Below are 23,647 nucleotides of genomic sequence, written 5' to 3'. Positions count from 1 at the left end.
ACCAACGTTCGAATGCATGGAATACAACAACAGCCACAAGTGATAAAAATTGATACAGAAATGAACAAACCCAGCAAAAGTTGTCCTAACAATGTGCTCCATCTCCCAAACACTCCCTGTAACCAGGATAAAACAGGATTGGAGACTCCAGACTGGGCTTTTAATTCTTTCGCCAATGCCCTAAGTTTCGTTAACCCCTTAGTGAGTGATCCATCTGGCCCTGTGTTATTAGAGATAGAAGTGCAGCATAGATCTCCAAACATAGCACACACTCCACCTTTCTCTGCCAGGACCATATCAATCGCTATCCTATTCTGAAGTTTCGTAAGGGAAGTTTCTGACAGTTGTTGATGTATTGCCTCAACAACGTCCCTGGTCAAATTTGCAAGGCGCTGGACATTATAGTGAATAAGGTTGATCCTATTAACATTCTTATTTACAGTGATGGGAAAAATTGCACTAAAAACAGGAAAACTTTCAAACCCAGCTGCAATCTCATCGGCTAATTTAAATTCGTCCGGAATATTCCGGGCTTGGCCAATGGCATCAATCCATACCCCATCAGGGTTCCTTCCTCCCGGCCCCAAGAGTCCAACACTCCTCCTTTTTCTCCACAGCCAACTCTCTGTGTGGCGCAATTCTAGGGAATCCTCGTCTCCCTCCTGCCTTTTGACAATCAGCACTGGCGCATTAAGGGTTACTAGAGCACACCGACCATCCCAGTTAGCGGGGAGCCAGTTGTACAGCACTCTTCCTCCACAAAACCACCAAATATCCGCCCTAGCCTGGGTCAAGCGGGTTGCACTACTGCTATGTGAGAGATCAACATGAGTCCTGCACGAGTCGCTGGGCAGCCAACCCACATGGAAAACGTGCGCTGCTGTGTTGTTGTTGGCAAAACAAGTAACATTAGTTATGCCTGTGGATCTAAAGACAGGGGGAGCTACATTAGCCGGAGCTATGGGAAACGTCTGTTCCCATATCAGACACCTATTCAGTGGGTTGGATTCTGACATTAGGTTCAAGGCGCAGTCCATAGCATCTGTCTCCTCAAAAATTGATCTGCTCATCCGTAATAATGGCCTTCCTCGGGCACAGACCCAGCAGTTCCCATACCCTGCTTGGTCCGCATATTTACCCATCTGATCTATCCAGGAGTTTGACTCATCAATACCTGTCTCAATTGCTATCTTCTCTCCCCTGGTCATCTTCGTACTGTCGAATTTTCTCACTTCCCCCTCTTTCGAAGTGGGTTTAATTATGTCCTTTGTGTATGTTAGTAAGTCGAACCTCACCACTCCCCAAGGATCTTTTCCACTAATAGACACTCCAATCATTAGATAGAAGAGGTCTCCGACACCATGTTCTCTCCCTGTGCCCCCCTCGCATGTCTTAGAGCTCCATCCCTTCATATTCCACGGGTTGCGCAGCCCCGCCTTTACTGTCAAAATCAGGGGATTCTCTCCTTTCATTGAATAGGTCACAGCACCACGTATCAGGGAGATTTTAGTGAAAAAAATATAATAAGGTTTGCTGGACCCTTTGTTAAGGGGTTTTCTTATCCATCTAGTGTCGGGTCCTGTCCACCACCAAACCTCACCCCAAGATGGACAGACATGTAGACCCCATTTAGGATATCCTATTTTAAAGGCACACATGTAAATATCATATCCTCTCCAGGACGCCTCATTCTTACCACACGCTATTATACTGCATAGATCGAACTGGAAGGTGTTATCCCTGTCTTTGTCTACCTTTAGAATAACTTTGGCCCCGCAAGAATCCGAGCTATTCTGCTGACTTATCCGGCATCCCATTAGTAGTACTGCCCATAGGGCCCCCGGTATCGTCTGCATGAGTCTCATCAATTCTATCAAGGCTGGCTACGTGCTGTTTTGCCTTGGAACAGTAGGCAAAATGATGCCAATTATGATCCCCTGGTTTGTCAATTCTTACCGACCTATCTGTTACGGCGGTAACAGTGTATGGTCCAGACCACCTAAATTCAGTCCAATGTACTTTACCTGGTTTACGGATATACACCAGGTCTCCCTCCTTTACTGGAACTCCTTCGGTGTCCGGGTTCTCCTTACTAGCATTCGCCACCTGTTGTGAAACTAAAGCAACCATATTACCCAGCATCTGCATATAATGATCTAGTTCCACTTCCCTTTCTTCCCACAACTTAACCCATGCTGGATCAGTCTTTGGACCGGGCATGGGTCGACCCGTTAGAATCTCATGCGGTGACAGGAAGGTATCTTTGGCCTTCTCTTGTCGCATAGACATCAGTACTAATGGCAATGCCTCAACCCAATTCAACCTGGTCCCCCCTAAAACTTTCCCTAATTTAGATTTTATCGTTCTGTTTGCCCTTTCTACTAACCCCTGGCTCTCAGGCCTATAGACACTACCAAAACGATGTTTGATCCCTAGGTATTCTTCAACCTGTCGGATCAGCTCATTCTTAAAGTGAGACCCATTATCAGAGCATATCCTGCTGGGGACTCCATAGCGGGGTATTAACTCTCGCGTTAGCCAGCCTATTACACTATCCGCATCTTCTTTCTTTGTTGGAATAGCCTCCACCCATCGTGAGAACCTATCTACTGCCACTAAAAGATATCGGTAACCCTCCTTTGTCCTAAGGTCAGTACCCATATCTGTATAGTCAATATAGATCTCTTTCCACGGGGCTGTCGGTACTGGAAATCGTAAAAGCGGGTGGGGTAAGGTGATCCTTTGGTTATGCCCGTTGCAGATAGAACATTCAGCTCTAAAGTTGTCAATGTGCTCGCGTAAGTGGGGATTCCACCAATGTTGTTTAAGCGTATTATAAGTTTTGGTGGCGCTAATGTGAGTCGGTCCATGTGCTTCTTCAAATAATAGTGGGAGTAATTGACGAGGGGAAACTATCGTACCTATAGGGGAGCACCAAACATGTACTGTCTGATTTTCATAGCTGATCTCCTGTCGAGTGGCACCGCGTTTCATCCATTCCTCTTTCTCACTTGGGCTAGCTTTTTCCTGTATTTCTATTAGGTGCTCAATATTCGGTGGGGGTCCCTCTCCCTTCTCATCTGTGTAGTCATTCAATCTGCTACAAGTCTCCTTAGTTTCAGATTCATTTTTTTTGTTATGGGACCTCAAAATCATCCCCTGTATATGTTCATGATAACCAGTAACCTGTTTGGCTGCCCTGTCAGCCGCCGTGTTTCCCTTCCCCTCTTTTGTGTTATCTGGGGAATGGCCCGCCACCTTAATTAGGCTCAGAGCCCGGGGAAGCATGACCTGTACTGTAGTAGGTTTTCGATACCCTAGTATCTTTTCTCTATGTGCCTCAGACATGGCCGTACCGTTTTTACCCACGAGTCTTCCTAGGAAAGTTACCACCCTCCTTCCGATCTGACATTTCGACCTTTTTACTTTAAATCCAGCCTCGCCTAACCCCTTGAGTAAAACTGCTGTCCCTGTCAGGCACTCATGTGGCGTTTTCCCTGCTAATAGTAGGTCGTCTACATACTGAATCAGTGTAACATCTTCCGGGAGCTTTAATTTCATTAGGATTTCGCTAAGGGCCTGATTGAACAGTCCTGGACTGTCCTTATAACCCTGAGGTAATCTAGTGTATGTGTACCGATGTGCTTGGTAAGTGAAAGTGAACCAGTCTTGGCATTCCTCAGCTAATTTCAAGCAGAAGAATGCGTTTGCCAGATCAATGACAGTATAGTATTCGTGCTCTGGACTCAGAGCCCTAAGTGCTACATATGGGTCTGGGACTGGTCTCCCGATGGTCTTGGTAGCCAAGTTAATCTCCCGGAGGTCGTGTACCATCCTCCAGTCTTTTCTACCCGGTTTGGGAACAGGCATGATGGGCGTGTTCCACATACTGTCAGGTGCCGCCCTTAAAACCCCTGACTCCATTAACCCTTCTATCGTTCCTTTAATACCCTCCTCCTGACTGGGCGACAAGCGGTATTGTTTTCTCCATATTGGTTTCTGCCCGGGGTTGGCCAATTCTAGAAATACCTCTCCTTTTATTACTCCCACATCATAGGGCCCCGTTGTCCATATATGTGGACTCAGATTAGAAAGATATTTGTCTGAGTCTCTGTGATCAATATTTTCTCCTTCTATGGCTCGGTCTCTTTCTACTTTCTCATTCACTACCTGGTCCCATGCTTCAATATTCAGTCTGACAAATTTTCCTCCCTCCAAGGTGGAATATCCCGGGATTTCTGTCTGCCTGTATTCACACCCTATCGCTTCCTTTACCATCGGACCCAGCTGTCGAGCGTGATGATCTTTGGCAATACCCAAGGTCACATGAGGCACACTTTCTACTCCTAAGCAGAACCACTCCATTTGTTCTTCTGTCATGACAACCATAGCAGCTATTCCCTCCTTACCTACAAAGATAAATGGACAATGTATCGTTTCTGTCTTCCCTTCTTTTAGAGAGTCCCACCTCTCCTCATATTCCTGGTCCGGGTGGATGGTGTAGTTTAATGTAACATGCATAGGATCTAGTGGATAATGGTAATCCCCATACCGAGGAATACTGGCCCTCCACTCAAAAAACTGTTTAATCAGCCCTGGGCCTGGTTCATCATACAGTAGCCGACTCCAGAAAATACTAACCTCCACAGAGTCTTCTGAAGCGTTAGATGGGGTCATTACTATAAACTGTCCTCCCCTTCTTATTGTATCCCCTGGGTATGTTAACCGAAGGCCCTTCTCAGAACATTGTATGGTTATTCCTAGTTTGGTAAGAATGTCCCTTGCTAATAAATTAATGGGGCAACTTGGCACAACCAGGACAGGCGTTTTAACCCTTTGTCGTCCAAATGTCATGTCGATGTTATCTGTATAGGGCTGTGTTTCCTTTATCCCGGAGAATCCTATTGTAGATAATGTTTTGCCCGAAAATGTGCTCCCTGGGGGTTTTTTAATCACTGTCGTAACTGCTGCCCCAGTGTCAACCATAAATTCAATTTTTTCTCCATTTACCGTCCCCCAAATTTTTGGTGGCTCCCAGGATGGCGTGATTTTTGATTCTCCAGGGCACCTTCAATAATCAAATTCAGCACCTTCCTCAATATAGTCATTACACTGAGGTGCCTGGACTTGTTGATCACTCTGCCACCCCCCGATTCTCTGGGGCCCATCAATGTGTCCACCCCTACCCCTTGCTTGTCCTCTTAAGTTTCCTCCTCTTCCCCGATAGCCTCTAATAGAGGGTAATCTTTTTCCCCTTGCTCTCCCAGCCTCCGGACAGTTCCGCTGGTAGTGTCCAGGATTTTGGCAGTACCAGCATACTGCATGTTCCCCTCTATACATTGTACCTAGCTGTCTTTCCCAACCATTTCTTACTTGGGGTCCCGGATTTATCACTGGCCCCATGACCTGTGGGACTATCTGTTGGGCCGCTAATTTAACCCCTATATGTTCTATGGCTCTCACCAATTTATCGGTTGTCTTGTCCACCTCCTTCTGGGACGCACTTTCTGACTTAGCATGCTCTGATTGACGATGTCGTTTGATTGCATGTGTCAGGTGTCTTTTCCACAAATCCTCTGACATTGTCTCTACTCCCACAATGTCCCTTAATTTTGCTTGAACCGTAGCAGGTAGTCCGTTTATTATCCCATTACGAAAGTGAGCCCTTCCTAAGGGGCTGTGGTCGGGTCTTTCTCCAGTCCCTGTTTCCCATAAGTCCCATGCTCGAGTGAAATACTCGTGTGCAGTCTCTCCTTCCTTTAGTTGAAGGGTTACCAAGGCATCCAAACTATAGGGTGTAGGAAATGTTTCTCTAAGTGCTTCCCAAAATTTATTCCGAAGTGGGTTAAATTCTATTTCATCCCCCAATTTACTGCTTCTTACTATTCTCTCTATTTGCTTCAGGGCCCCTTCTGCCTTTAATTTTATCATGATAGTTCTGACATCTGCGAGTGCTAATTGTTCTTGGCAGGTTTCTCGCTCAAAACAAGAAATCCATGGACTAGCCCCATTACTCAACGGAGGTAGTTTTTTCATTAAACTCTCTAAGTCCATTCGTGACCAGGGTACATATTTTTGAGTTCCCCGTCCCGTGATCAGTAATGGGCATTGATATCTCAATTTTGGGGATTTCTGCTCCTTCTTTACTCTTGGCATCCATTTATTTATCCCACCTTGTTCTGACTCTTCTTCGTCACTGTCACTGTCCCTATCAGCTTCCAATGTCTCAGGGTCAAAGGTATATTGGTCACGTTCATCTCTAAGATAATCTTTTCGGCCATAGTTTAGTTGTTTCACATCTTTCTCTTTTGTCCTAACTATGTCCAGGTAGGCATGTCTATTTTTCTCCCTCCCGAGTCTTTTCCTTTTACTTTCCTCCCATGGTGGATCGTATCTCGTTTCCTCATCTGTACTACACTTTTCGTCCTTTACTCCTATTACCATTCCTTCAGCTTTAATTTCTCCTGACAGTGTTGTAGTTATCTTTTCCACTTCCTTCAATACACCTACCATTAATTCTTTTTGATCCTCACTGATCTGCCCCAACACATTAATATCTCTGGTTAAGTTTTTAATGTTAACCTGAACCTTTTTCATGTTCCATTTCTGTATCTCTAACTCCTTTTCTATTTTCTTGGACTCCAGAGGGGTCTCTACATCTATTACTCCCCCTTCTATTTTTATTAAAGGGGCCTGTACCTCATCTGATGTGTCCCTATTCCCGAGGTTCTTGTCACACCCCAGTGTCTCAATATCTGGATATAAGGGACGTGACTCCAGGATCCCATCTGGGGTGTCAGGGGTACCTTGTGACTCCACATATGCATAGGGTGGGGGTCTACAAGCTATTTCTACAGGGGCCATAATAGGTGGGTAATCAGGGAGACCAAATTCTTCGAATATAGCTAGGACATCGCGGTACTGCATCTCCTTGTCTCTCACCCTCTTTTTTGCTGACTCGCGATTAAAGATTTTGTTTTCTGTGTCCCGTTTGTATAATTGTATAAGACTCACTTATAAATGATTTATTGTCAGAGTACATACATGACATCACATACATCCAGAGACTATGAGAGAGAGAGAGAGAGAGAGAGAGAGAGAGAGAGCATAGCGAGAGAAAGAGATAGAGAGGCAGATACACAGAGCACAAGAGATAGAGAGAGAAAATGCCTTGCACTGGCCCCACTGGGAGAAAAGTCTTCAGATTAACACTTTCGTTTCAAAGGTTTTAAAAAGTTCTCATCCTGTGATCACTGGTCTGGATCAGATTGGGTCTCCCACCACTGGGAACTATCACTCCTTCCTTCCCTCCCACCTCGAGTGAGCTACACGTCAGCCCACAATGTCTGCCCTGATCCCGCAATGGTGGGGGTGCGGGAAAGAGGGAGGGAGAGAGGATAAAACAGGATCCCATTTGATGCGGAGCTGGAATTGTGGGCACAAAATTAAAACCAAATTGTATTTCTCTGCCCTGCCCAACCTGGGGATTTCAGGGCAGCACCGCCACAGATTGGGATTGGGAGGGGGAGTGGGTGAGAGAGGAGGGGGGGGAGAAGAGAGAGAGGGGGAGGGTGAAAGGAGGGAGGGAGAGAGCAAACCCGGACACTTCGTGGCTGGAAACTGGAAACAGGCACTTTTCCTTTCCCTTCTGTGTTTTGTTTCTTCCAGCTTATCTAAGCCTCTACGTTTTAAAATTTTTTTTTCCCTCACCTGTCAGGAACATCTCAGTGCCCCCGGGTAACCAACCCCTCTTCCTCCAGCGGTCTACACATTTTCGGAGCATTTTTTGTTTTTCCAATGCCGCATTACTGGTATTTCGCTCCTCTAATTCCTGATTAATTTCCTTAATAACTTGGTCAAAAGTCTTAGCAGGCAACTGTACAGCCATAGCTGCGGGACCGCTTTCTAATGCCTGTTTTAATTTAGGTTTTTGTCCGTTTAGGGGATCTATGTCAACGAAAATTGCTTTTAAAAATGTCTCCTTGCAAGCTGGATGACTAATATCTTTTAAAAGAACAGTCTCTAAGTCTTGTCCTCCAATTGACTTCAGACTGTCCTGTATACTCTGATTGCTCGTTTTCCACTCTCTGTTTTCCCAAAGGGGTCTGAAAGTTAAATTACAACTAGAAAACCAAATATTTGGGCTATACTTTTGTCCTGTTTCCCTGTACCAATCTATGAATTTACGTAACTTTATCTCCTTGGTGATGTTGGGAATACCCTCATTTAACTTATCAAAAGTATTTCGAATAAACTGGGTGTCTCTTAGGAGTTTGTCAACTTTTTCATTAATATCTCCTACCTGATCCGGACACAGCTGTCGCAGCCTTCTGTCGTCGTTCTTGTTCACCAGGCAGGCGTCCCTGAGTACTTTTTTTGTTGTCTCAAGGTCTCTAGTGTCTGCTGTGGTATTCCACCACGGCGAATTGGGGAAATAAATTCTTAACTTCTCAAGTGTACAGACATTATCATACCTACCGGACATTTATAAGTCAGTCTCTCAGATACAATTGAGGCCAATAAGCCTGAACCTTTGTTTTCTTTCAAAGCCCAACCTTCACGTGGGAGATTTCTCCTCTTAATAACCAGTTTAGGGCAGAAAACTCAGGTCCTCAATTGTTTATAGACCACCTTCTCACTCTATTGGACTTTGCAACGACACAATAAAGACTTTTAAACTCTAGTAGTTTCTTGCGAAGCACTTAATAAATGTCATTCAAACACCTTAAGGACTTTTATCTTGTCTGTAATCACTTACGTGTTACAATCCTGGCATGCGACCTTCAATTGTGGTCGTCTAATTTGTCCGATCTCCAGTTCTTACTGACAATCATAAAGATTTTAAAAAAAAGAGAATTTTGTTAAAACAGGCTTCTCTGGACCTTTTTATCAGCCGGCTGAGATGATTGTCAGAAAAAACAGAAACCGTCGTCCAGTGTTCACTCACCCATCACGTCGGGGTCACCAAATTGTTAGGTCTGCTTTGTTCATGAATGAGTGAGACAAACACCAGACTGAGTCAAAATCAGGGTTCTTTGTTCTTTATTACCGGATTGTAACACTTGCGACCAACCATGTTAGTCGGAGAATGCATTCTGCCGTTATCAGCAAAATGGTGATTTTTTATACCCTTGGATATGTGCTTAGAACATCATCATATCATTACTTGTCCAATGACTAAAACTGTTGCTATCCTTTCCCTGCTAGCTTCCTGCCTCTCAATCCATCAATGTCTCTCTTATCTTGTAAGTACAAGGATGCATTCACATCTTGTTACAGCCCTGTACATTCCCATCTCATGATGTTTTACCTAACAGGAGTACAAGGACACCTCCCCTTCTTGTTACAGCCCTGTACCGGGTAACTCCCTACACATTCCCATCTCATGATGTTTTACCTTACAACACCTCTCACTTGTCTGCATTAAATTCCATCTGCCATTATTCTGCCCATTTTTCCAGCTCTTCCAGTTCCCTCTGCAAGCTTTGTGAAACTTTGTCGCTCTCCACAACACCTCAATCTTTGCGTCATCTGCAAACTTGCTGATCAAATTTATCACATTACCATCCAGCTCATTGATAGATATGACAAAAAAAACTGATCCCTGCACTGATCCCTGAGGCACACCACTAGTCACCGGCCTCCAGTATGAGAACCATTCATCCTCTACCACTCTCTGGCTTCTACTATATTTGCCAATGTTAAATGCAGTTTACTACCTCACCATGAATCATAATCCTCCTGACTAACCTCCGATGCAGGACCTTGACAAAGGCAGGTCATGTAGGCAACATCCACAGTCTTTCCTTCAACATTATTGGTAACCTCCTTGATAAACTTTAAGATTCGTTAAACATGATCTACTATGCACAAAGCCATTTGGACTTTCCCTAAGCAGTCCCTGGCCATCCACATACTCGTAGATTATGTTAGAACACCTTCCAATAATTTGCCTTCTACTGACATCAGGCCCACCAACCTATAATTTATTGGGTTACTATTGGAGCCTTTTTTAAACAACAAAACAACATGAGCTACCATCCAATCCTCTGGCACTTCACCTGTGACTAAGGATATTTTAAATATTTCTGCCAGGGCCCCTGAAATTTCTACAATATCCCTCAAAATGCGAAGGTCTACCTTTTTGTCAGGGCTTGGGGATTTATCTACCTTCATTTGTTTTTAAGAATGCAAAAACAGGTTCTACAAATTCACTGCTTGTTTTCATTATATCCCAAGTCTCTGTGGCAAAAACTGATGCAAGAAAAAACATTTAAAATCTTCCTCATCTCTTCTGGCACTATGCATTGATGACCAATCTGTTCTTCAAAGGGACCAGTGTTGTCCCTAACTATTCTTTCACTTTGAATATACCTGTAGAAACCCTGAGGATTTTCCTTCACATTGTCTGCTGAAGCAACCTCATGTCTTCTTTTCTCCCTCCTGATTTCCCTCTTATGTTTTGCCTTCATTATTATACTCAAGTACCTCACTTGCTCCTTGTTGCCTATTCCTGCGATATGTCTCTCATCTTCATAACCAGATCCCCAATATCTTTCAAAAACCAAGGTTCCCTATGCATGTTAACTTTTCCTTTAATCCTGACAGGAACATACAAACTCTATACTCTCAAAATTTCACCTTTGAAGGCCTTACACTTACTGAACACACATTTTGCCAGAAAGCAAATTAACCCAATCCATACTTTCTAGATCCTTTCTAATTTCCTCAAAATTAGTCTTTCTCCAACTTAGAATCTCAATTCAGGACCAATTAAAAATAAATCATTGATACAAAAAAGAGAAAATAAAGTGAGGTACTGTCTTCAGGTTCATTGTCCGTTCAGAAATGTGATGAGTGGAGGGGAAGAAGCTGTTTTTGTACCATTTGGGTGGGCTGCTTCAGGCTCCTGTACCTCTTTCCTGATGGCAGCTTTGAGAAAAGGGCATGGCTTGGGTAGTGAGGGTCCATGATGATTGAGATTATTTTCTTGAGACACCCCTTCTTTAAAATGCCCTTAATGGAGTGACGACTAATGCCCATGGGTTCACAACCCTTTTCCTGTCCCATACCTTGGCAGACACTGATTCAGCCTGTCAGAATGCTCTCCATAGAATAGCTGTAGAAATTTTCATGGTTCTTTGCTGACATACCTTCTACATGATTGCATTGACATGATGGCCCCAGGATAGATAAGATTTGATGACAGCTAGAAACTTGAACTTCTTTTACCCTCTCCACTGCTGATGCCTTGATGAGGACTGGTTTGTGTTCTCCTACCTTCCCCTTCCATAAACCCACAATTAATTCCTTAATCTTGCGAACATTGAGTACAAAGTTGTTGTTGTGACACCACTCAACCAGCTAATCAATCTCATTCCTGTCGGTGCTTCACTGCCTCAGATTTAGCATTCCTGTCCTCGAGTTCAAACCCCTTCTTGGCCCTGACCTCCTCATGATTTCTGCAACCTCCCCCAGTCCTGTGACCCTCTGAATCCTCTTTTCCCCATCTATAACACCATTTTGCATCCCCACATCTTTTCAGAATGGAGCCTGTGACCAGTGATTGCCGCATGGATCAGTGCGGGGTTTTCTGTTGCTTATCAGATTTATTAATTATGTGATTTCCATGAGAATATAGGTGGCAGGATCAATACGTTTACAGAGGTCATTACAATGTGTGGTGGAGAGAACAGTGAGGAAGTTTGTCTCAGGTTACAACAGGAGGAAAGTCAACTGGGAAAGTGGACAAAGGAACGGCAGATGGAATTTAACTTGGACAAATGTGAGGTGATGCATTTTGGAAATTTAAGCCAGGTCAGGAGTGTTGTGGAGCAGAGAGACCTTCGGGTACAAGTACACAGTTTCTGACAGTGGTGACACAGGTAGAGAGGGTGGGGAAGAAGGTGGATGGCATTCTTGTCTTCATCAGCCAAGGCATTGTGCAGAAGTTGGGAAGTGATGTTCCATTTGTACAAGATGCTGGTTGGTCCAAACCTGGAATGTGATAAGCAGTTCTGGTTGTCTCACTGCAGGATCGATGTGATTAAACTGGGAAGTGGGCAGGAAAGATTCACAATATGGTGCCAGGATTGGAGGGTCTGAGTTACAAGGAGAGGTTGGATTGGGTGTTTCCTGTTTCCCTCGAGTGAATGAGGCTAACATGAGAGGAACAGAACATTAGATCAGATAGGGAGAGAGTTAATGAACAGGATTTGTGCCCCACAGTAGGAGTGTAAAACTGGAGGGAATGGGATGAAGGTGAGAGGGAGAAGGTTTAAACGGGATCTGAGGTGTAAATATTTCACACAGTAGTTGGTGACTGGGATGAGCTGCCAAAGGAGGTGGTGGAAGCAGGAACAAAATATCAGAGGCATCAGGACAGGTAGAGTCATAGAACCATAGAACATTACAGCACAGAAATAGGCCCTTTCGGTCCTTCTAGTCTTTGCTGAATCTTTTTATTTTGCCTAGTCCCACTGACCTGCACCTAATCGATATCCCTTTATACCTCTCCAATCTATGTACCTGTCCAAATTCTGCTTAAATGTTAAAATTGAGCCCACATTGACCACTTCAGCTGGCAGTTTATTCCACACTCCCACCACTCTCTAGGCACCTTCAGGTGGCCAAATGCCCCGCATGTAAAGCTGTATATTTTGACAACATGTAGCTGTGAATGTGCAGGAGATGCCCTGTAATGGAGGATTAAAACCATGTGGCCAGATGCTTTTTTGCTTATGTGGAACTGACGACACTGGGGCCACACTCGGGTCACCTTACTGTCAGAACTAGCAGATGTAATTAAACTCAGCCATGGGGATTTAGCTGAAGATACACTTTGAAATGGAATTCCACTGTGAGGCCCAGGGAAAACAGTTGTCAAATGCGACACTCTGAAATTGACGAATTGGTCACAACCTGTGTTGCTCGAGAAGGTTTAATAAGTCCTTGTATCTACAAGATAAACCAGGTAATCATAGCATCCTGGTTCCCTAATAATTAATCTTCTAAATTGTAGAATGGTATGTTCAGTTTTGATTTTGACTGACAAATGTTAGAAGGAGTAGGCGCATGATTAATTGTTTTTGGGGTATATAAGCCTGTGGACCTGCTGCTGAAGTTTAGACTCTCCGAGGGGTGGGAACACCCCTTGTCAAGAAGGAAGAACAGCCAGAGTCCGAGCAACGTCCTGGTCGGGGGAGGTGAAGAAGCTGCTACCAGCGCCCTGGCAACCTACTACAAGTGTGCCGTCCTTGCCTCGCTTTCGCAGTTGGGACCAGTCCAGGCATTGTTAAGTATGATTAGGGAGGGCTTGCATATTGTAGTTTGAAATCTGCTTAAGACTTTGTAATGAAGATTTGTGTAAACTGAAGTGTTCTCGGTGTGTGTCTCTGTTTTCTTTTGGTAGCTCAAACACTGTGACCAATCTAAAACGAACAAAGTGAGAGGTACAAGTTTACCCAGAACAATTGGTGCTGAGAGCAGGATTGGTCTCAAGATGTTTCGCCGAAAGAAAGAGGTGAGCCCTGAGCAGTTTTTGATTCTGGGATGGACTTCCAAAGATGATGGGTTTGGCATGCTGGCTAATACCCTGTCTTTGTTGGGACCACCCATCAGTTGGGATGAAAGGTTAGATCCCTTAAGTGCATCTCTGGAAGAGTGGGTTGCCACTCTCTTTCGAGAAAGTAAGTTTCCAAAAAAAATGGGGATGCTGACGGACGGTTTTTGGCTGTTGGCCACAGCCTTACACTGCGCCATTCAGCGTGAAGTAGAATTAGTTCAGCAGCAAGTGAAGTCTGAACATAAGAGAAAACAACTAGAGGAGGAAGTAGAGACTATGTGACAATGCTGCTCGATGATGAGCAAAATTGTTAGCACCAGTCAGGACCGAGCCAAAGAATGTGAGGATAACCATATTCAAACGATCTGCCATAATATTAAACTCCGGCAGCAGCTTTTTGCGAATAAGGAAAACCAAGGGATAGAACCTGATCCACATCGTATTCGTGCCATGATAATGAATGGCGACGATCCTGATGTAATTGATGATTGGGACAGGAATATCTGGTATGATGATAATGGTAATAATGCAGATACCCCTCGGCATGTGCCTGACATACTCCCCTCTCCCTCCGCTGTTCAAGCCCGCCACGTAAGGCAGTGGACTTCCCAAGCAGATGAAGGCGAAAGGGGGGATGATGTAATTGTAGAAATTGAAGGAACAGGTGCCCCAACCTCCCAAGTGGACCCAGGGGAAGACTCCTGAACCCCTGCTTATGCTCAGTGGGCTCCCCCCTCAACGGGATGGCCATTAGGTAGAGAGCCCTATGGGCCAGAGTGGGAACAGGGGTCGGGAACCGTTAACAACAATACGTGACTTCACTATAAAAGAGCTGGCCGCCATTGGAGATTGATTTAGGCAAAAGTCAGGAGATACTTTGGCGACCTGGCTCCTGAGTATTTGGGAGCAAGGGGGAGGTAGCATATACCTGACCCCTGAGGAATTGTTTGGATTAAGATCATTAACTACTGATATTCGAGTCACTGCCGAATTACGTGGCAGAAGGAGAGGTGTAGACTATTTGCTTGGTACCCTAGGAGAAGCCCTGTTACGGGTATATCTGTCACCAGTAGATTGGGATTTGCATTTGCAGAACAATTGGGGCACACCAGAGGAGGGTATAGCAGTGATTTGCCAACAGGCCGTGGCCTCTGCTTTGTATGCCTGAGGCTGTGGATACATGGGGGGAGCCCCGATGAAGAATTATTCACAGCCGGAATGCATACCCGATTGGTTCGTTCAGCCCAATCTACTGTACGGGGACTGGTCCTGTCTGTAACTAGTCTGCTAATAGGGCACCTTATGTCTGAGGCAGTGCATGCCCTATCTGGACTCCAAGAATTGGAGTTCGGAGGTAAAATCCACTCACGTACAACCCAGGTTAAATCAGACAGACAGGATGAAAGGAGAGGGGCTACTGCTAATAACGGACTGACAAGAAAGGACCTTTTTCTAACTTTGTTAAAGTTAGGCATACCTAAAAGTGATATTGATGGGAAACCTACTGCGGTCCTGTATGCCCTTTATAAGAGGAAGGCAGGGGAACATCATCCCCAGCTGCTGGGTCCTCTGGCCCAGCTGTGCCTTCTGCTCCCACTGCTGCTCCTATCGAGCCAGCTTCTCCTGCCCCAGTTACCCGTGATGTGCTACAACAATGGATTAAACAGGCTCTTAAGGATAACAATAGCCTGGAAGCCCCCGAACCCTTCTGAAGCCTGAAGGTGTGGGCAGGATTTCCGTGTCTACTCCATTGAGACACGGCGCACACACAGGGATCCGCGGCCCTACATACCGTTAACAATCCACTGGGGTGGGGGTAATGATCGCCAATACTTGGCTTTAGTTGACACCGGTGCAGAGCACTCGGTGATTCCTGGTAACCCCGACCTCTGGAACGGACCCACATTTCGAATAGAAGGGATGGGAGGAGCGATCACCCTGGTGAAGGAAATAAAAGTCCGTGCCACGGTGGGTGATTCGGAATTCGGACTATTACAAAAAGATTAGTGGTGGGTCAGGCCGTGGGATCCCGAGGTGGTGCCACCCCCCTCAAAACCTGTATGCATTCCATAATATCGCCTCCATGGAGGGCAGGAGGAGATTACTGCCACCATTAATGTTTTGAAAGAAGAAGGGGTAGTGAGGCCTGCAAAGTCGCCCTTTAATAGCCCTGTTTGGCCTGTCCAGAAGCCGGACGGCTCCTGGAGAATGACAGTTGATTATCGTTTTTTAAATAAACATGCCCCACCACTTGCTTCGGCAGTCCCGGACATTGTTACCCTTATTGAAAAAATTGATAATGGAAACTCGGGATTATTGATCTCGCTAACGCCTTTTTCAGTATTCTTATAGCTGAGGTCTCACAGGATCAGTTCGCCTTTACCTGGAAGTGGCGCCAATATACCTTCACTCGCCTCCCTCAGGGCTACGTACACTCTCCTACTATTTGCCACAGCCTAATTGCCCGTGATTTGGAGGCAGTACCAGTGTCGCCCTCCCTCTCAATTCACCACTACATTGATGATGTGATGATCCAATGCACCACGGAAGAGATGGTACGAGAAGGTATGGAGAATATCCAAGGTGCCCTGATGCAGAGGGGGTGGGCCATTAACCCCACCAAGTTAAAGGGCCCGTCCCAGACGGTTATTTTCCTTGGGATTCAGTGGCATGCTGGAGAACAGGTGGTTCCTGATAAGGTTCGCAATAAGATCGCAATCCTAGCCAGGCCTGCTAATAAAAAGGAGACCCAGCGTTTCCTGGGGTTATTGGGATACTGGCGACGTCATATTCCACACTTGGTGTTGCTTTTACATCCTCTGTATAAGGTTACAGAAAAGAAAACAGATTTTTCATGGGGTGACAATCAGGAGAGGGCATTCCAATCCACCAAGAAGGTTATTCTCCAGGCCCTGCCCATCTCTTCCGCATCCCAAACACCCCCTCCGAATTACAGGTCTCCGTCACTGATCGGGTGGCATCCTGGAGCCTCTGGCAGAAACAAGAGGGTCGCCAAGTCCCACTGGGATTCTGGTAACGAACTATGCCTGAGGCTGCCACTTGTAGTTCTGCTTTTGAACAACAATTACTAGCCTGTTACTGGGCCCTGCTGGAGATGAAAAGAATGACAGGCAATGCAGGTATTCAGTTGCGACCTGCACTCCCCATAATGAACTGGGTCCTGGCTAATGATGCTAATTTAAAGATTGGACGGGCTCAGCAGTCTTCTATTGTTAAATGGAAGTGGTACATTCAGAGTCACGCCACTAGCGGACCTGAAGGTGTGAGCCGCATACACGAAGAGGTGGCTGAACTTCCGTCTCTTCATGAGGACGTTGAACCCGCCTTGTCCCCTCCTTTACCCCCTTCACCAGTTCAGTGGGGTAAACCATATGATTCATTCACTCCAGTTGAACAAGAGGACTGATGGTAGTAGCTGATGGGTGCAAGGAAAGCAGAAGTGGAAGGCAGTAGCATACCACCCCAAGTCAGGAACTCACTTATCAGAGGAGGGGGATGGTGGCTCTAGCCAGTATGCTGAGTTGAAGGCGGTCACCTTACCACTAGACCCCCATGATCACCCTCTCCGCCTGTATACCGATTCCTGGGCTGTGGCTAATGGACTTGTGATATGGATGTCTGATTGGCAGCAGAATGACTGGCTGATACATGACTGTCCTGTATGGGGCAAACAATTGTGGCAGCTGTTGTGGGATGCCTCCCACCATCGGGAGATAACTGTATACCACGTTGACGCCCATACTACTGCAATGACAAACATGGCCCAACATAATGTGGTGGCAGATCAGCTTGCTACGATCAGCCACGTCGATCCTGTTCCCCTGGCTCAATGGGCACATGAACAGAGTGGCCATCTGGGGGAGAAGGGGTCAGCTATGTGGGTCCATACACATGCCTTAACCGTCCATCAGGATGATGTCCACGAGGTCGAACGTACATACCCAGCCTGCCAGCTAGTAAAGTCCCACACCGTTCCGCCTGGTCCGCATGGCTGAATAAGTAGGGGAGCTCACTCTGCTGCGGTCTGGCAAATTGACTATATTGGTCCCCTGCTGGAATGTATGGGTAAACGTTACGTCCTGGTAATGGTTGACACCTTTTTGGGCCTAGTCTTTGCTTTTCCTACCAAGACAGCTGACCAAGCTAGCACTATTCAAGAACTAAACCATCTAATTTCTCGTTATGATGTACCAGAGGAAATTCAGTCTGATAATGGCTCGCACTTCTCTGGGAAGACAATCTGTGATTGGGCAAATGACAACAGTATCCTATGGGTTCATCATATTCCTTATTACCCACAGGCTGCAGGTTTAGTTGAACGGATGAACGGCTTGCTGAAGGAACAAATTCGTTTGTTAACACCACAGGGGACTCTGAAGGGATGGTACCATGTGCTGCAGCAGGCAGTCGATAATTTGAATCATTCCCCTTTAAAGGGAGGTACACCTTTCCACCGACTTCTTCACGCTTCTGAACTACAGCCTATTCCAGAGGAACCGTCAGTGTTTCCTTCCCCCATTCCTGAACCAGAGAATGTTGGACAAAAGGTATGGGTGGCACCACCAGTTAGTGGCCCTCCTGTAAAAGGGGAAATAGTGACACCTGCCCAGGGTAACACTTGGTGGGTTGCTATTGCAGGGCAGGATGACTTAATGTGCTTAAATACTGAATGCTTACGGCATCGTGAGTGACTTGTGTCAGAATTCTTTGTTCTAGGTTCTCTGCCCTGTGTTCCTGTTGATCTGGCTTAACAGCTGCTTTGGTGCCAGCAATTGGATTTGTAATGTTGAAGACGATCCAAAGGAATTGCCTGTGGGGGACATGGCCCAATGCGTTACACCAAAGAAGTCCTCGGTCACCTGCCTCAAGTGCAGCTTGTATAAATATGTTATTGTCGATCACGGTTCCTTTGTTTGTTTGTGGATGGACCGACTGATGGAGTCGCCCCCTACTTCTCTGATGATCGTGTATGTATTCACTTTGCATCCTGTAATACCTCTGCACCGTCTGTAACTAAATGGTGGGCGGATTCCAGGTCCATGGGAGGAGGACTGCACGACAGGTCCACCTGGTGTGCAGTCCTTCATCCTTCTGATCTGAAAGTTACACTACGCCGGGAAAAAGTGCTGTAATGTTGTTTTCATCATTTGCTGTTTTGTTTACTTGTTGGTTCCCAATTTTTGGGAAATCACCAAATTGCTCACAATGTATTAAGTCCTCCTGGAATAGGGGCAGCAGAGGTGACAATTATTTACCTTTAGAATGCAGACAGGGTGCAGGTGTAGAGTATAGTCATAGTATGGGTTAATATAGGATCCCAACATGGACCAGGGGAACAGAATGGCCCTAGGGGAGTAGATTTGATTTGTATTCTGGCCTCTACAGATATTAAAAAGAGGAGTTTTAAAGAGATAGCACAAAGAAGATGGTGGGACAATGACAGACAGAATGTTAGTCAGGATTGTACATGTAGCAGAGGTAGAGTTAATACATATGCTAATGTCACAGACAGGCTGCAACTCACAGGTTCAGTGATACTTATGCTAATGTTCGCAGACAAGCTGCAACTCACAGGTTAAGTGACAAGAAACACCCCTCCTCAACTTGGTCTCCTGTAAATCATCCTTTGGGTCACACAGACATTTGGAATGTTAAGAACCACCACTGTAAGGGGAGTTCCAATTGTAAACGACATAAACTGCTCCAGAACACCACAGCTGCTTGGCATTTAAATCGTTTAAGCAGACTCCAGCCTTGGAGATCATCACCAAACAGACAGTGATGGCCCTGAATTTATGGGCTGAAGAAAGACGACAGATGCGAGCCACAGTTCAACGAAACCGCCTGGCTCTCAATTACTCGTTGGCTGCTGAAGGCAGCGTTTGTGAAAGACTAGTTAATGACAATGCTCACAACGGTCAGGAGGTTAAAGACACTTCTTCAGGAGTTTGAAAATCTTCCCATGCCCAGGTTCAGACTTGGCAACCTTGGTCCGGTGTGGGATGGACTAGACTTTTTATTGGTAACTGGAGTCTGATACCCACAGTTCTTATAGCAGCTGGACTTGCTATTCTGGCCATTATGCTGCTCCCCTGCTTTAAGACTTGTGTGCAGTATTTAATTCAACGGACCCCTCGTCAGATCATTATTACCCAAAGGATGTAAATTTCCCAAATTCTGTCTGATGATGCTGAGACTGCAGTTCATTTACTGACTCGTTGGGAAAAAGACCAAGTTTACAAGTAATACATTCCAGTTGAGAATTCACGAAGCGTAGCTAAAAGAAAAGTGAGGATTGTGAGAGATGAGTAAAACTAATATGAAAATATGAGAGATGAAGTAAGCTAGTATGGATATATGTGTAATGAATAAAGCCAGTATGAATAGAATGAGGGTAGATAATAGAATGTAGGAAATAAAGTTCGTCTGAATAAGATAAGGGTCTTCTAGCCTTAGATAGAGTCAGCAAGTTCCGCATATGTAATTAGTAAGCCTTAGACAGAATTAGCAAGTTCTGCATATAAGAGTTGGAGGACCCCTGGTCCTCCAAGTTCACAGAAACAGCACGTAGGCAGACAGGATTGCCTAATGCCAAACTCATCCAGGAGGCAGAAGAATGTAAGGGGGAGGGTACTTCTATACTGAAATAAACTGTATAAAAGTTGGATGAGCCCCAGTGTGTGTGTGTATTCCCAGGGTAAGGGGAAGCACCCAACTTTGCACTGTTGTACAATAAATGTTCTTTGTTCACAATTTTTGTCTCAAGCAAATTCTGTGAATGTACTTCTGTTTCTCACACAGGCTACTCCTCATCTCACTGACACCCGCTGCATATTCAAAGTTCAACGTGCAAAGTTATCACATGACATCACAAACAACACTGAGGTCGCTTAGTAATGCGGGCCTGGCAGGGGTTTCCAAATTTTTTTGGCCTGCTCCCTTGGCTCCCAGGCCACATGCCCAGTGCCCCACCCATCCACACACACACACACACACACAACGATCACTCTCACACACAACAAACACACACACACACACACACACACACAAAAACCAAACACACCTCTTTCTTGGTATTAGGTCTACTGCGAATTTAAAACAAGAGCAAATCTAATTTTATGAACAGGCAGATGAATTTCACAAAAAAGTCAACCAATTTATTTAGCAATATGAAAGGGTGAATTTACATCTCACCTGTAAATACATTGTCTTCACAGTTTTAATGGGATGGATATGCTTGGTGCAGGGATATCAGCTTCTCAACATCAGGCGTTCAGTCATTTTCCGTTTGTTTCTTTGCTTCGAAAGAAGTTGGGCAGCTGCCCTAAAGCCTTGCTCTACTAAATATGATGTTAGGAAGGGAATAAAGTACTTTATTCGACAGCGCAGAGTAGCAGTCAGAAATTATTTTTGTAATTAAAAATCTTCATATGGTTTTTTGAACTTTGTCTCAGCTCACTGTCATTTTGGAGTGAAATCAATTCTCACTGCTGATATCTAGGAATGGATTGATCACCCAGACGAGTATTTTAGTCAGAATGCAACTCATCCAGGTGTGCACAATTCATTTGAAAGTCGATGACTGGTATGCTCTTCTCTGACTCCAATTCAGAGCGGTTCGGAAACTGGAAGAGCTCATGACGGGTTATGCTACGTATGAATAACTGTAACTTGGACAGACACGTGGAGGGGGCTGCTTTGACTTTGATAAGTTTAACCTCATTTCCTTGTAGTTGCAAAGTAACTTCATTGAACTTCGTTGAACTTTTTGAATACATCTGACAAGTAAACAATGTCATGTTTGATATTGTTTACAGAATTGGAGTCTTGGAAGAATTCAACAACTATTTTAAACACTGAATAAACATCTCAGGCAGTTTCCTTTTGACAGCCATCTAACTTCTGGGTGCAACAACAAATATTCAAAATCTTCATCATTCTCAATGCAGAGCTGTCCGAACAGTCATGCATTTGAGAGCATGTGCCTTGATTTTATTTACTGCTGTGCTAACTGCTTAATGATTTATGAAGTTGACCACTTAGATTTTTTTGTGACCAGATGTGGCCTGTGGATTATGCAGTGCACCGTAAACACACCAGGTACAGCTTTTATCATGATCATGACCTGTCATCAAAGGTGCCCCAAGCATGAATGTTCAACACAAAAAAAACTGACTTACCTTTTGTATCTGTTTCTAGTTGTCTTGCAAAAAACAGCTCTTGAACCAAACTTTCATCTCTGACGAAACAGGAAGCAAAGATTCATTGCCTGGCAGAGTGGACTCATTGGTAAGCCAAATGGTGTTGCCCTAAGCATTTCACACAATGTGCGTTCAATGCTTTCAGCCATTTCATTCACTCTTCTTTGAACAGTTATCACTGAGAGGAATAGCTTTAATCATTCATTTAGGTGACTTGTGTAAAGTGTGTAGAACTTCACTGCTGCCAGAACAAGCTCTTCTCCAATTGTATGAGGCTTACCAGATCTAGAAGTCAGCAATGAGATGTGGTATGATGCATGAAAACCATCACTGGATTATTGTGAAGTGCGAGCAAACATATTTCCAATGGTTTTGTATTTCTGTAAGTTTTCTCAAAGTGACTGAAGAGGCAACGTTTTTCCTCCTTTATCAGAGCATATTTACTTCAAATGAAATTGGAAATGTTTCCTGTCTTCATTTGACAAGACACAGTAGGAACATTGGTTGCTGTTGGTTATTTGGTGCTGATACAAATCCATATTTCCAATATTCTGCACTATATTGTCTAGATTTTTTTGTTTGCTGGGCTGCAGCTGCATTTTATTCTGCAAGAAAAAATTCAAGTTCCTTATAAAAAAATCCTGCCAATCACAACAAAGTGCAGCAGAAATAACAGAAGGAAATAAAATAGCAATGCACCAACAAGGGAAAGTCCATGATACAAGTACGAATGTGAAACTAAAAAATCAAATACTTAAGAACTACTTAACATGAGAAGCTAAAGTCAGATGTAAATACATAATGAAAACTATGACGGTCGCCTGTCACACAACATAGCCTATATATGTATCATATGTATATGTGCATTCAAGAAATATGTTAACGGTCCCTGATGTAACAGCGAGCCGGCCCTGCCTATGGTGGGAAACCCCCCTCCCTGTCCCTCCTGTCTAAAGTCGATCTGCCTCCTGTCCTTCAGTCCGACTACTGCTCCCAACCATCCGTCTGGTATGGGAGTCGGAGGTGGGGGGTGGTGGAGAGGAGCTGCAGCCGGTAACATTCGCTGGCCATTGCATTCTCGGGGTCACTTCTCCCTGATCAGCACTGCTTCGGGAAGCAGGTAATTCCGGGCGTGTTTGACAATGTGGTTCCACTGCCTGGTCTCATCTTCGTCTCGCTGTTACATTCGTGACCGCTGGACCGACACGGGAACTTAACTTAACCCTCTCCTTCCCATCTTGTCTCCGCCTTGAAATATTTCACACACAAACTTTTACTTCTAGAGAGAACTAATGTGAACTTGTTTGTTGTTGATGTGTTTAATGGCTGTGCTGAACACGAAGTATTAACTGCACTCCCCTGTGTTGTAACTGTGCTCGAGATCTCAATTGGATCTCGGTCCATCATCTTTGTCAGCAATCTCTTCTCTCACGTCCCTGCAGCCTGGGATACTCGTCATCAGGCCTGGGGATTTGTCCACTGTTCTACCTGCTGTTATCATCAAAAGTTCCTTCTTAAACTAAATATGGTCTGGAGTATGTGTGTCCCACCCAGAAATCTATGTTTACAATATCTTCAGTGAACAACGATGAGAAATATTCATTGAGGACCTGATCCACATCACTCCATCATCCCTCATCTTTCCCTGGAGACCCTCTTGCTCTCACTGTGCTGAACACGGCGTATTAACTGCACTCCCCTGTGTTGTAAATGTGCTGAATCGCATTTCTACCCGAGATCACAATCGGATCTCAGTCTGTTCACCAATCGACCTTTGACGCTGCAGCTTCGGGTCCGCCTGCAGTTTGTGGACTGCTTCCACCAAACCCCGCCACTGTTATGCTTCCACCAAACCCCGCCA

The 23,647-nt window shown here is 44.9% G+C and overlaps 1 long non-coding RNA gene across 1 annotated transcript; it reads left to right on the top strand.

Annotated features, from left to right (window-relative positions):
• Nucleotides 1–13,415: 13,415 nt before the first annotated feature.
• LOC138740740 (uncharacterized) lies at nt 13,416–20,338 on the top strand. The gene is made up of 2 exons (XR_011343146.1): nt 13,416–13,522; nt 17,887–20,338. It is a non-coding gene; the product is annotated as an uncharacterized lncRNA (long non-coding RNA).
• The last annotated feature ends 3,309 nt before the right edge of the window (nt 20,339–23,647 follow it).

Source organism: Narcine bancroftii, chromosome 8 (genome assembly GCF_036971445.1).
Source record: "Narcine bancroftii isolate sNarBan1 chromosome 8, sNarBan1.hap1, whole genome shotgun sequence".
Classification (NCBI taxonomy): Eukaryota; Metazoa; Chordata; class Chondrichthyes; order Torpediniformes; family Narcinidae; genus Narcine; species Narcine bancroftii.
Note: the sequence above shows the minus strand (reverse complement) of the source record. Positions and strands in the feature narration are given on the sequence as shown.